General features: G+C 42.5%; 1 protein-coding gene across 2 annotated transcripts in view; it reads right to left on the bottom strand.

Annotated features, from left to right (window-relative positions):
• Positions 1-13024, bottom strand: part of TXNRD2 (thioredoxin reductase 2) — a 56886-nt gene that overhangs the window by 20064 nt on the left and 23798 nt on the right. The window lies entirely within an intron of this gene.

Raw genomic sequence — 13024 nt, 5'->3', positions numbered from 1 at the left:
GTGAACAAAGAACATAGTCTTTCTCTGTGAACAGGACCATGCACAGCACCTATCACATGCGCACTCAGCACAAGGTCGAATTCTCGGCCTTCGCATTCAGTGTCTGGGGTTTTGCAGAGCACTTTTGAGAACCCTGTCAGGACAACGGAATTGCTCTTGCACGCAGACATGGTAAGCCGTAGATTCGTGGCAGCTTAAAACTTTAATATTAGCAATGGCCTCATTTCACATTGAAATCAATGTCGGTCCCTGCTGCCAGCAATCCGGCAAGCAGGAAGTCTGCTCCTGTCCCACACCCTCGCGGCTGTCCCCGGGAACGATCCCTTTCGGCTGACCCTCTCCCGCCTCCACCGCGTGGCTGCAAACCAGCGGTTACAGTTCTGTAAAGGAACGGTAAAGCAGTCCCAACACTAACATTCCCCTACCTCATTCAAAGCAGGTCATCATGAGCGACATCACCCTCATGAGGATCTCTGAGAGCGACAGACAGAGAATGCTCCGGGAAAGCCTTCAAAGACCAGGGCCGTATGCCGCCATGCTGTGCCAAGCAATGATTCCAGAGTACTTGCTAGTCTCGTGGCGCGGCAACGTGTCCTACTACGGAGGACCCAATAAGGCCGCTCTCCCCAAGAACCTAATGCAGCGGATTTCAAATTACCTGCAGGAGAGCTTCCTTGAGATGTCCCAGGAGGATTTCTGCTCCATCCCCGGACATATAGACCGCATCTTACTGTAGCTGCAGTAGCAGGGACTAAACAGTAGAGCGGCTTGGGCAGGACAATCATGCAAAACCGGACATTGCTAGATTTTTTTCAAATAGTTGCACTGCCCATGACTGAACCGTTAAGTTAATCAAACTAATCATGAGAAACCCATTTTTTAAATTGTTAATAATCATGTTCTGTTACAAATAAATGTTTAGATGTTTACAACACTTACTGGATGATCCTTCACCAGATTCTGTGTCCGGGGTAACGGCTGGGGAGGGTTGGTAGGGGATCTCTGTAAGGGTGATGAAGAGATCCTGGCTGTCGGGGAAATCAGCGTTGTGAGCGCTGTCGACTGCCTCGTCCTCCTCATCTCCTTCCTCATCTTCCCCGTCCGCTAACATGTCCGAGGATCCGGCCGTGGACACTATCCCATCCTCAGAGTCCACAGTCAGTGGTGGGGTAGTGGTGGCGGCCGCACCGAGGATGGAATGCAGTGCCTCGTAGAAACGGGATGTCTGGGGATGGGATCCGGAGCGTCCGTTTGCCTCTTTGGTCTTCTGGTAGCCTTGCCTCAGCTCCTTGATTTTCACGCGGCACTGCGTTACATCCCGGCTGTATCCTCTCTCTGCCATGTCTTTAGAGATCTTCTCATAGATCTTTGCATTCCGTCTTTTGGATCGCAGCTCGGAAAGCACGGACTCATCGCCCCACACAGCGATGAGATCCAAGACTTCCCGATCAGTCCATGCTGGGGCCCTCTTTCTATTCTGAGATTGCACTGCCATCAGTGCTGGAGAGCTCTGCATCGTTGCCAGTGCTGCTGAGCTCGCCACGATGTCCAGACAGGAAATGAGATTCAAACTGGCCAGACAGGAAAAGGAATTCAAATTCAAATTTTCCCGGGGCTTTTCCTGTGTGGCAGTTCAGAACATCCGAGCTCTTACTGCTGTCCAGAGCGTCAACAGAGTGGTGCACTGTGGGATAGCTCCTGGAGCTATTAGCGTCGATTTCCATCCACACCTAGCCTAATTCGACATGGCCATGTCGAATTTAGCGCTACTCCCCTCGTCGGGGAGGAGTACAGAAGTCGAATTAAAGAGACCTCTATGTCGAACTAAATACCTTCGCGGTGTGGACGGGTGCAGGGTTAATTCGATGTAACGGCGCTAACTTCGACATAAACGCCTAGTGTAGACCAGGCCTTAGAGACTAACAAATTTATTAGAGCATAAGCTTTCGTGGACTACAGCCCACTTCGCCACAAGTACTCCTGTTCTTCTTTTTGCGGATACAGACTAACACGGCTGTTACTCTGAAACTTGACATATTATATGGGAATGTTTGTGTATTTTAAGACAACTGGTTTCCCTGCATTTTTTTAAATTTGTGGCAATGTCTCTATTGGCCCTAAGTTTTATAACAGCTTCTTTTGACAAAGTTTTCATCTTGGAACAAATTTAAGTTGATGATGTTCCTTTAAGTTATATAACCAATAAAATATGGATATGGCCTGGAATCTAAATGGCAAAATACTGCAGAAAGCACCCTACTTGTCAATCAAAAGCTTGCCAACATTCCACTGAGCAGTCTGTACAGTGCCTAGCACAACAGGCCCTGATCCTTGATGGGTGTTCCTAAGCTCTACTGTAATACAAATCATAAATGATTGTAAAGGTAATATGCAGAATCAAGTTATCCAGTATCAGCAGAGTTTGCAAAGACAAACATGATGACAGGATAAATTAGCAGAAAAAAATCCAAATGAGGAAAGTTTCCTTCTCCTATTAAAGTTGTATCCATTTTTGGAGGCTATAAAGGAAGCGAACAGGAGCACGTGCTCTTTGTGTGGGACCCACGGTTTTGTGTTTGATGTTAACGCAAAGCAAAACAAAAAGGGAAATGTGTTTGCATTGTAAAAAACAAGATCTTTGATGTTAATGTAGGAAATTATTAAACAAAAGGAAAACCTGGCTTGTCAGTGCAGATCTAATTATATGTAAACATATGATTCACTGCTTTACACATCTGCCATATCACCAGGCCCCCCAAACAATGTCACATCTGAATGCCTCAGTAAGGACTTCTGTGTATTAATTTCATCTGGTGAAACCAACACTTCCTCTGGGAGTACTGACTGAAGCTGTCGGCACTTGGCTATCTGTCTGTCTTCCCTTCTGTTGTCCCCATGGGATGTTGATCTGCTGTTCCTTCTCTGCCCCTTGCTCCACAGTCCCGATGCTATCAGGCAACAAAAATAATAAACCTCCAGGACCTTATCTTGGCTCGGATGTGAAACAACTTCCTACCGTTGTATTTCTTTGTGTACTGAGAGTAAAGCCTGGATATTCTGCAAATGGACAGCTAATGGGGTTTTCTAGTTTCCCCTTTTTCCTGCCCAGGCTGAGCCAAGAGAAAGCTTAGCACGCAACAGCAGACATTTAAAAAAACCCACCCAACTCCTAACCTCATCAATAGATTAGTTTGAGGCACTGTGACAAAAAACAACAGAGTTTATCAAATCTGCAGAAGAACACATAGCTTTTCAATTCCAACCTACCTTAACATGTGTATTTTGTATTAGCGGCTAAAGAATTACATAAAGTATGCTTTGCTGGTCATTCTGAAACTCCCTTGCACGCTCAACTACATTGCCCAAGTGCAGTTATGAAAGCAGTAATAAAATATTCAACTAGGTTGAATTTGTATTGGCTTCCAGCCCCAGTGGCTCACATTCACAAACTAGAATTACATTTAGTAATCTTACTTTAGATCAACTGTATTAGCCTTTGGCTCATGAATTCTCTCACATGCAGCCAAGTAGCTCCATTAATTCTAATCCCAAATTTAGGAAGCCCTAACATTTTCCCACATTCACCTATCTGCAGTATTAAAGCAGTCGCTAACATGTCTTCCTAATGTAGGTAGTAGGGCTAATTGTTTTTGATAAATTACTTTTAAGTTCTCAAGGTAGTTTCAACTTTTTTTAAAGTACAGTTTTAGGAAAGTATCAGTTTACAGCTTCTTCCCAGGAAGAGGAAACCTAAGCATACTCCAAACCCCACCAATCAAAGCGGAGAAATGGCCTCTCTTGCAAAGTCAGCACACATGCTTTTAATCACAGCTCCAAACACTGAAGATGACCACCGCCTTGAACTCTGAACAACAATGAACCTATGAAAGCATATAGGGCACAGGGCTGGCTGTAGCTTTTTTTTTTAAAATCAGAACTGCAACATATTGTGCCACCGTTCTAGAAAAAGAAAGATACAGATGCCTGTTCCACCTTTAAACAATGGCTAATTGACTCTTGCCCGCCATGATCCCAGCCAACCCTTCAATAATTGTGAATGAACATGACAATAGCACTTTTAGTAAACAAACAGGGTAACCATGTCTCCCTGAAAACCAGATATATCCCTGGTCCTATTCCCCTGCTGTCTGTACAGAAAATAATGTTTTAGGTAAGCCTTGGCAGAGTGGCTTCCTGAAGGAACTTGTCAGTCAACTGAGCTAATGAAATCAACAGATAAACCACGTATTCCCCTCTGGGACAAACAGCAGGTCAGTCATACACTAAATGTTGCCACCAGAGCCTACATGCCGTCTCCCAGTGAGCAGCTCTTAGAGTGAATTTTCCTCAGCCACAATCAGATCCATGCGGCACTAGTCACTGCTGTGACCAATGAGCCTAGAGGCAGCCCAGTTGCACCATCCATAGGTGCCATCTTCCTCGGTTGCCGGGGGGTGTTCGACCTTCGCTCTGCCCCAGGCCTCGCCCCCGTTCCACCCCTTGCCCCAAGTCCTTACCCCCGCCCTGCCTCCCCCTGCCCCTGCCCCTGCTCCTTCTCCCCCCCCCCAGCGCCTCCTGCATGCCGCTGAACAGCTGATCGTGGCGGGAGGTGCTGGGACAGAGGGGGAGGAGCTGATAGGCGGGGCCATCGGTGGACAGGAGGCGCTGATCCGTGAGTGCAGAGCACGCACTATTTTTTTAGCATCCACTGAGTTGGCGCATATGGCACCATCATGTCGACAGTACCACCAACTACCGTCAGGAGAAGCCACAGTAATAGGCACAGACAGGAAGAAAAAAAAAAAAAAAAAAAAAAAAACCACAACACAAGTCTGTGGGTATGCCTGCAGCAGTCTATTCATTGAAGATTTCCTAGTGGTGATAAAGGGGGTTGTTTATATCACCTCAGTAGGACTTTGTAATAGCTCCTTTACCGCTTCCTTGGAAATTGGATTTATTCTGCCCACTACCATTTCTTTGACAGCTTCACACCAGGGACTGCCAAAGCATTTTTGCAGTAAAGGAATCCTGTCTACCATGATCACAAATCACTATGCATAGGACTGGCCAGAGGATTTTGAGGAGGGCTAGCAAGATGGTTTTCTGGCATATACACCAAGTTTAACTTCTCCTTCACAACCATGTCCCTCACTGCTCATCTGCTATGGTCTCTTATTGCATTAACTCTCTACTCAACCAGTGATGCCTATCTTGATCCCTCATTCGTCTACTAGCCAATAATACCAAAGTATAGCCAGCTGGCAATAACTGACATTTGAGAGGGGGAGAAAATAGTAAAAAATATTCATTGTGTGTCAGATATTCAAAAGCACCTAAATTATTTAGGAGCACGTCCCAACAAAAGCACTCAAGTTTCAAAGGCACTTCTGAAAATCTCACTCACAGAGACCTGCAAGTTCTTGTCAGCTTTGCTTGTGTGACTTGGTCACAGAGTCTGTGTCAGAGCTACAATTAACCTCTTGCTTGGTTTGCTATGCCATATGGTTTCTGGTGGTATTGAACTGCCTCGGCTTCTGGGGAAGATGATATTAGCTGCTCAGCACAGAAATTAGCTCAGCAGCTGTTAAGGAGCTTGCTGCTGTCCTCGTGCCAACAAAAGTAGACAGGGCAGCACCATCCACTATAGCAGTGATGTGATCTACTGTCTTGCCAAAACCAACAACAAAAATCAAAGCATCTATGGCTTTGGTTCTGCTGGACACTGGAGTGCTGGGTAACTGTATAACTGGGTGGATAATCTGTGATCTTTAGGAATAAAATCACTAACAAGCAGACCTAGAGAGTATTTTACATAAGTTTGAAATTTAAGGTCCTTTGCACATTACTAAGTCTCCCAATTTAAGGGGGCAATGACCAAAGACTTTGTGTGTCCATAAAGGCTGGCTCTGATATTCATGTAAAGCAATGCGCTGACTGATCACTATTAATGGTAGTCACCAGCTTCTATCTTCACCAGTTATAATGGGGGCATGGAATTACTTTGGAGCATTTTCCATCAAACACTGTTTTCATACTGACATCCAAGTCATGAATGCATGGATGACACTGATGACTTGGATAATGCAGTAGAGGGTATGCTTAGAAAATCTGCAGATGACAGACGCCCTGCTGGGAGGGGTTACAAGCACTTTGGAGGACAGGATCAGAATTCAAGACAACCTTGACAAATTGGAGAGTTGATCTGAAATCACCAAGGTGAAATTCAATAAAGACAAGTGCAAAGTACTTTGCACGTAGGAAGGAAAAAATCAAATGCACAACTACAAAATGGGGAACACCTGGAAAGATGGTAGGATTGCTGAAAAGTATCAGGTGGTTATCGTGGATCACAAATTGAATAGTATGATGCAGTCATGAAAAGGCTAATATTCTGGGGTGTATTAATAAGAGTTTCATTTGTAAAGACACCAGAGGTAATTGTCCCACTCTAGCTAGCACTGGAGGCTTCAGCTGAAATACTGGGTGCCATGCTTTAGGAAAGATGTAGACAAATTGGAGAGATTCCAGATCAGAGGAAAGCAACAACAACAAAAAAGGTAAAAGGTTTAGAAAACCTGACCTCTTAGGAAAGGTTAAAAGGGCTGGGCATGTTTAGTCTTGAGAAAAGATGATGGGAGGGGAGGGGAGGGAACTTAAATATGTTAAGGGCTATTATAAAGAGGGCAGTGATAATTGTTCTCCATGTCCACTGAAGGTAGGACAAGACATAATGGGCTTAAATCGGTAGTAAGGGAGATTTAGGCTAGATGTTAGGAAAACCTTTCTAACTATAAGGGCAGTTAAACTCTGGAATAATCTTCCAAGGGAGGTTGTGGAATCCCCATGATTGATGATTTTTTAAAGAACAGTTTGGATAAACACCTGTCAGGGATGGTCTAGGTTTATCTGGGCCTGCCTCAGCATAGGGGACTGTCCTAGATGACCTCTCGAGGTCCCTTCCAATCCTTTATTTCTGTGATTCTACAAAGCTGGAAATTGCAAAGGGGGACTGCTCATCAACTCACATCTTAGCTGTTCAAAAATGCACTCTCACGCACAGATCAAAGTGTAAATTACACTCAGTTTCCTAGCTTTGACAAAACACTAAGAAGCAATTGTGGTTGCCACATGATGATAAATGTAAGAAGCATGCAACAAAATACAGATCCCTCATATCTGTGCATTAAACCAATGAAAGAAACAACGTGCAGCACATCTAGCATCAGCCAACTCCCTCTCACATCAGACAACAATAAATAAATGTCATTTTAAGAACAATTCTGTCTAAGAGAGTCTTGTTGCATGTCACTGCAATGGGGCCTTGGGAAAACCCTAGAAAGATTCCATCTCTGGCTAACATTTAATGGAAGTGACACAACTTTCCAGCAGGATACTGTTTTAAATCACATCCTGCTGGGAGATTTAGGAATTAAAATAAGCAAGAAAGACAAACAAAATGTAATGGGAATTCAGAACAAAATATCCAGGCTCTCAGCAAACTACAGCACATTAGCGGTAACGGTTTTGTGAGATTAACAGAGATGCATTATTTCCCACTAAACAGTTCAAAGGTTAAGAATCCAATGGCCAGCCTAGTCCCTGAAGAGGATTCTCAAGATCATCCCTTTGGCACAGAGGCCTGGCAGGGTTATCCCCAGAGGAGATCAGGGCATTACTTCCACATATGGGAAGTATCAAAGGGAAGCTCCAAAGCAAAATTTGTTTTCTTGGTTAATCCAAACTGATGTGGTTGTAAGGTTTGAAGAAAACTGGTATAAAAACAATTCAGGCACGCTTAACCCTTTCTTAATATGGAAAGCCAATGATCTTTCTTCAGACATACGCACTAGGAAAGAGATCACCTGGTGCCCAGAGTCATAAGGCCTAGTGCTTGAAGAGCATATATAACAAGGACAACCTGATACCTGTTCACTTTTAAAGAGCTTAAGGCATAAATTATTTTTATAGTAAAGGCGATTTTATTTCAAAGACATAGTGCTCATCTCCCAGTGCGGGGTAAGTGCAAACATAACAGCAAGCAGAGACTCGAAAATGCTCGCTCCACTGCATACATCTGGGAGCCAATGCTCTCTTGTGTGCGGCTAACCTATAAATCTCCCACTGCTCTTGGTGCTGGTTCTGTCTATGCTTCTCATTTTGCATCAGCAGTTTACCAGAACACCATCCTGCTTGGCCTATGAAAATAATTTTGGGATATTCCATAAAGTCGGTTTGTCTTTATCGATGGATTGGAACTCATACATTTTCATTTGTGTGTTGGCAGGACCCACTCCATAGCACTTTCCAACAGATTCAAAGGAGGTAGATAAAACCTGCTCCCTAACATTTCACCAACGTTGCTAATGAACTAGGGGAATTCATGCAAGCCCCCTGGCGAGAAAGCAGGCCTCTGAGTGCATGACAGAGAATCTCACCCAACCAGTGGGGGCACAGAGATTGCACAGCATAGCTCCTCCTCCCTCAATGGCTCCTGCAGTAAAGATCAAAAAGGAGGAGATGGGGCAAAAAGGTTGTTACAGTGAGTTAGAATCTTGCAGACACTGGCCCTTTCTTTGCCAGTGGCTCCATGATGGAGTTTTAAGAGCTAGTATTGGGAGAGAATATGGAGCCCTATTTCCTCTACCCTGCAACACTACTAGCTAAGGAAAGCCCATTCTGCAAGCCTGCCACCAGGCAGGAGTAACCTATCCTCCCACTAGAGGTTTCCCCAAGTCCCTCAATTAAGAGAGGGTCACAAACAGACTCTGCACCTCAGAAATCAAAGGGGATCCATTTTCCCTAACCAACCACCCAGCCCTCTACCAGAAAGGACCCAACTCCTGTCCTGACCAACTAGCTCGTAGCTAGAGGCTGCTGGAAAAATCACCCACCATCAGTGTGGGTGCAAGGAGCAGCCCCAAGACAATGGAGCCTTCTGGAGGAACCTCCATAAGATACTGTGAAAGGGGAAGGATTGATTTTGTGGTGGTTGTTAGTAGGGTTGGGGAGTAATGTACATAGAATGCCACGTGTCATTGATTAATGCAGACATTTCAAGGGAGCTGTTTCTTAAGATGTTGGCATCACAACATTCATTTGACTGGCCAAGAGGACTCAATGCAATCTCTCCCCACAACTTTAAAACTAAAGCTGTTTGGTTCTTTTTTCTCTGGTCTTCTCTCTTTCACTCTGAGAGTCTCTTGCCCATCGTAGGGTTTTATACTGGCATACATCACCCTATTATCTGAGTGCCTTCCACATAAACTCAAAGGACTACCCAAGTGCCAGAGACTCAATGATCTACATACACACATGCTAGGCTCTTCTGTTGACCTCACCTATTAGCAGGAGGTATCTAATGCTACAGCCATCTCTAGGGTGGAACAGGGAAGCTCTTTAGCAATACACAGGAACAAAAAATATTTCAGAACAGGAAGTGAATATTAGTATCTCCAACAGAAGTTACAGGGGGAATTTAGGTAGGCAGAATTTGACATACAACTATTAATCCACAAAAACATATGTTCAAATATTGTTAAAGCTCTTACAAAGGAAAATAAATAATTGCCAGGGTCCTTAACTTACCCTGTTGCACCTAGGTGCTGTAGCATGATAATACATCACTATCACAAGGCCAATACAATAGTGAGTTAAAGATGGACTAGCAGCTCTTTAGCTCAAGAGTTCCTTTCTTCTATTTAATGTTTAATTCACAATTTTGAATAGCATAAAGATGTCTACACTGAGAGTTTTTTTATATCAAGCTTTTAACAACATATGGTTGTTTATTTTTGAAAAGGGAGAGGGAGGCATACAAAAATAGTATCTCTTTACCAGTCTGAACTGAGGCCCAACCACTATACAGGAACAGGAACTAAACAGGAACTAAACAGGAACCCTAAGCTTGGAAGAAAGTGTATTTATCTTTTATAAACACATCTGGCATAGCTGACCTACATGATTATTAGCTCCCACCAAGATTTGCAGTAATTAAATATCTCATAACACTTTTCACAGAAGTTGGGGTGTTATCCTTGATGACACAGGCAAATGTTCTGCCTTCTTAAATTCCCCTTGCAATTTAAAATAGATACATTATTCTTCACTTCCGGTTATAAATGATTATGAAGTGTTGCTGTATGCTGCTAAACAGCTGCTGCATTCATCCCATAGGTTACAGCATTTCAGTGGCTGGGGAAGTGATCTCAACATGTAGGATCTGATCTCCAGAGCTTTTCACCTGGGATCATCATTTATGCACGTATACAGTAGATGTAAATCACGTCCCTTTTGATTTGGCAGCATTTTACACTCAGGTGGTGCAAGTGTAAATTACTATCTGAGGCACAAAGCAGTGATGACTCAGGCCCATATGGCGCAAGTGCTTTGAAGTCTTTCAAGAAGAAAAGGTGATATAGAACAACATAAAAAAGTTATTTGCATAATACCATAGCAGATTTCAAAAGACTGTCTTTTCAGTAGAATTCCATTGTCTTCTGAGCTCATGGGAATTCTTTTGAAACAACAGTCTTTTGATGGATGTTCAGCTACTATGATGATGAGCTCTATGTAATTGCCAACAGAGGTAGAAGATTAATCTTCCATATCACTGAAAGTCCTTACTGCATCTATTCAGTAATGTAATGTAGTCCCATTTGAGGCCTGCAAGCAAAGGTTTTGAGTTGAAGCCTTTAAATGACATAATGGAAGTGAGACAAGGGGGATGAGGTACTGTCTTTTATTGGACCAACTTCTGTCGGGTGAGAGAGACAAGCTGGAAGAAAGTTGTGTGGCTCGAAAGCTTGTCTCTCTCACCCAACAGAAGTTGGTTAATGAAACAAAAAGATATTACCTCACCTACCTTGGCTCTCTAATATCCTGGGACCGACATGGTTACAACCACACTGCATACAATTCTGGAAGTCCTACAAGACCTGCTGTCTATACTAGGGCAATTTTCCCAAATATTCTAACTGATTTAAAAACCTGGTTCAGCTCAACCAGATTTAAAACTGTTTGGGGCATAATATAGACTACGTTTTGGTGACTTGAGCCATATAAGTGGAAAAGTTGAATAATTTAAAAAAACAGCTCTAGCAGGAGTGACGAATGAATATCTAGGACAGTGGAAATCCCGTTCTATAAATTTGCAAATTATACATTTTTAGCAAAGAGGATAAGCTTCATGAACACTGCTATCAAATTTCCCTTACTAAATAGGTAGCCAGTTTATTTACCAATGTTAACACTATAAAATAATATATTTTCTAGGATTTAATAGAATTAATTAATAATTAATTAATACAATTCTAGCATTGTTGTGCCAGTCTGTGTATGTCAACATTAAACAATGAAATGTTTACTATGATTCGGACCACAACTAGTTAACTGTAGAGGCTAATTTCTAACTAACTCTACAAGCTGACTTTTTTCAATCAGCATTGTAATTGGCACATCTGCAGACAGGAAATCCTCAACACTACTAAGTTTCCCAGTCTATTATCTGAGACACCTGGTGTGGGTGTGTTGATACAGAGAAAATACAATGAATCATACCGGGACTGCCCATCAATTAACCAGCTTTAACTGTTAATGTGTTTAATTCTTAAAGGGTGGAGAGCAAAAGTGAACACTGAGGAAACTTCCGTTGTTAGTTTCCAGAATACAAAACAAATTTAGTTATTCTAACGTTGCTTTCTAATACTTAGTTTTACTTTGAATCAAAGCAGTGAATTGGATTTCAACTGACCTGCAGTAGTATATTAGTCAGCTTTATAGATTATGGTTAAGGTTAAAGCCAGGTTTCTTTTATCAGCTCAATTTTAAACAGCTCCCACTTCCAACTTTGCCAAAAGTAATTCAATCCACCAGAAATTCACAGGTGTGACTATACACCAGGGTAGAATTTTACTGGCAAGTCTGAGGCAAATCAGATAAGATGTTTGGGAAACATGCAGGTGTGAAAAATGAAATGATCTCAGTTCTTGAACATTTTTCTAAAGGTTTCAGGCTTGTCGCAACTCTAAAACAGCATGAGCTTTCTGGTCTTCGCAAATACTTGTGTCTTTGATCAGTTATGGGAGAAGGGAATTAGTTATTAACATAGTTTTTAACGGACCTTAAAAGAACCCCATTACTTTCAGATGGAGAGCCACAATAGTAGCACAACAAAGCAAAAGTTGATCAGGATTTATAACCTACATCCCTCTCTCTGCGTTATAGGGATACAAAAGAGAGTTAGTTTAAGTCAGAAGAAAAGACAACTAGGATGGCAGCTGTGGTTTATTGGACAGTCCACTGAGTGCAGTAAGTCAGGACATCCAGTTCCTATCAATGACTCCTGTCACTGACCCACTTAGTAAGCTTAGGCAAATCACAATCTCTTTGGTGCTGATGAAGTGGGTTTTAGCCCACGAAAGCTTATGCCCAAATAAATTTGTTAGTCTCTAAGGTGCCACAAGGACTCCTCGTTGTTTTTGCTGATACAGACTAACATGGCTACCACTCTGAAACCAACCATTATAATGCAATATCAGGAGAGGAAAGAGTATCATAGAAGTATTATAATTAGAATAGTAATTAAATCATAGTAAAACTGATTTTTTTTCAGTGTCCGACAGATTTCTTGAGCAACAAATTTAAATCTTATCTGGTCTGTTAAATCCAATCTGTTAGCCAGATTTCCCCCCCCGCTTCAGCTGATATATCCTGCCATAGATATGCATGGATCTTTACAAAAATCGAAGACAATAGGTCCCGTACTCCAAAAAGAGTACAATCTAAACAAGGGACCACAGGAAGTGAAGGCAAATTGACAATGGTAGTGATGGCAGAGTTGTGGGACGTGAGGCAGAAAAAATGTTTTCCATTCCATGTACTGGAAGCCTTATATTATACATTACTCAATACTTTGGACTCTACACGAATTATGCTTGGTATTTTCTATAACATTTGATGTAACTGAAGTGGAAAACCTGTTTCATTTCATTCTTGATTATAAAGTTTTTGGCGACTAGTTTAATGA

The sequence above is a fragment of the Trachemys scripta genome, chromosome 15 (assembly GCF_013100865.1).
Source record: "Trachemys scripta elegans isolate TJP31775 chromosome 15, CAS_Tse_1.0, whole genome shotgun sequence".
In the NCBI taxonomy this organism is placed as follows: domain Eukaryota; kingdom Metazoa; phylum Chordata; order Testudines; family Emydidae; genus Trachemys; species Trachemys scripta.
This window is presented reverse-complemented; position numbering and strand designations above follow the sequence as displayed.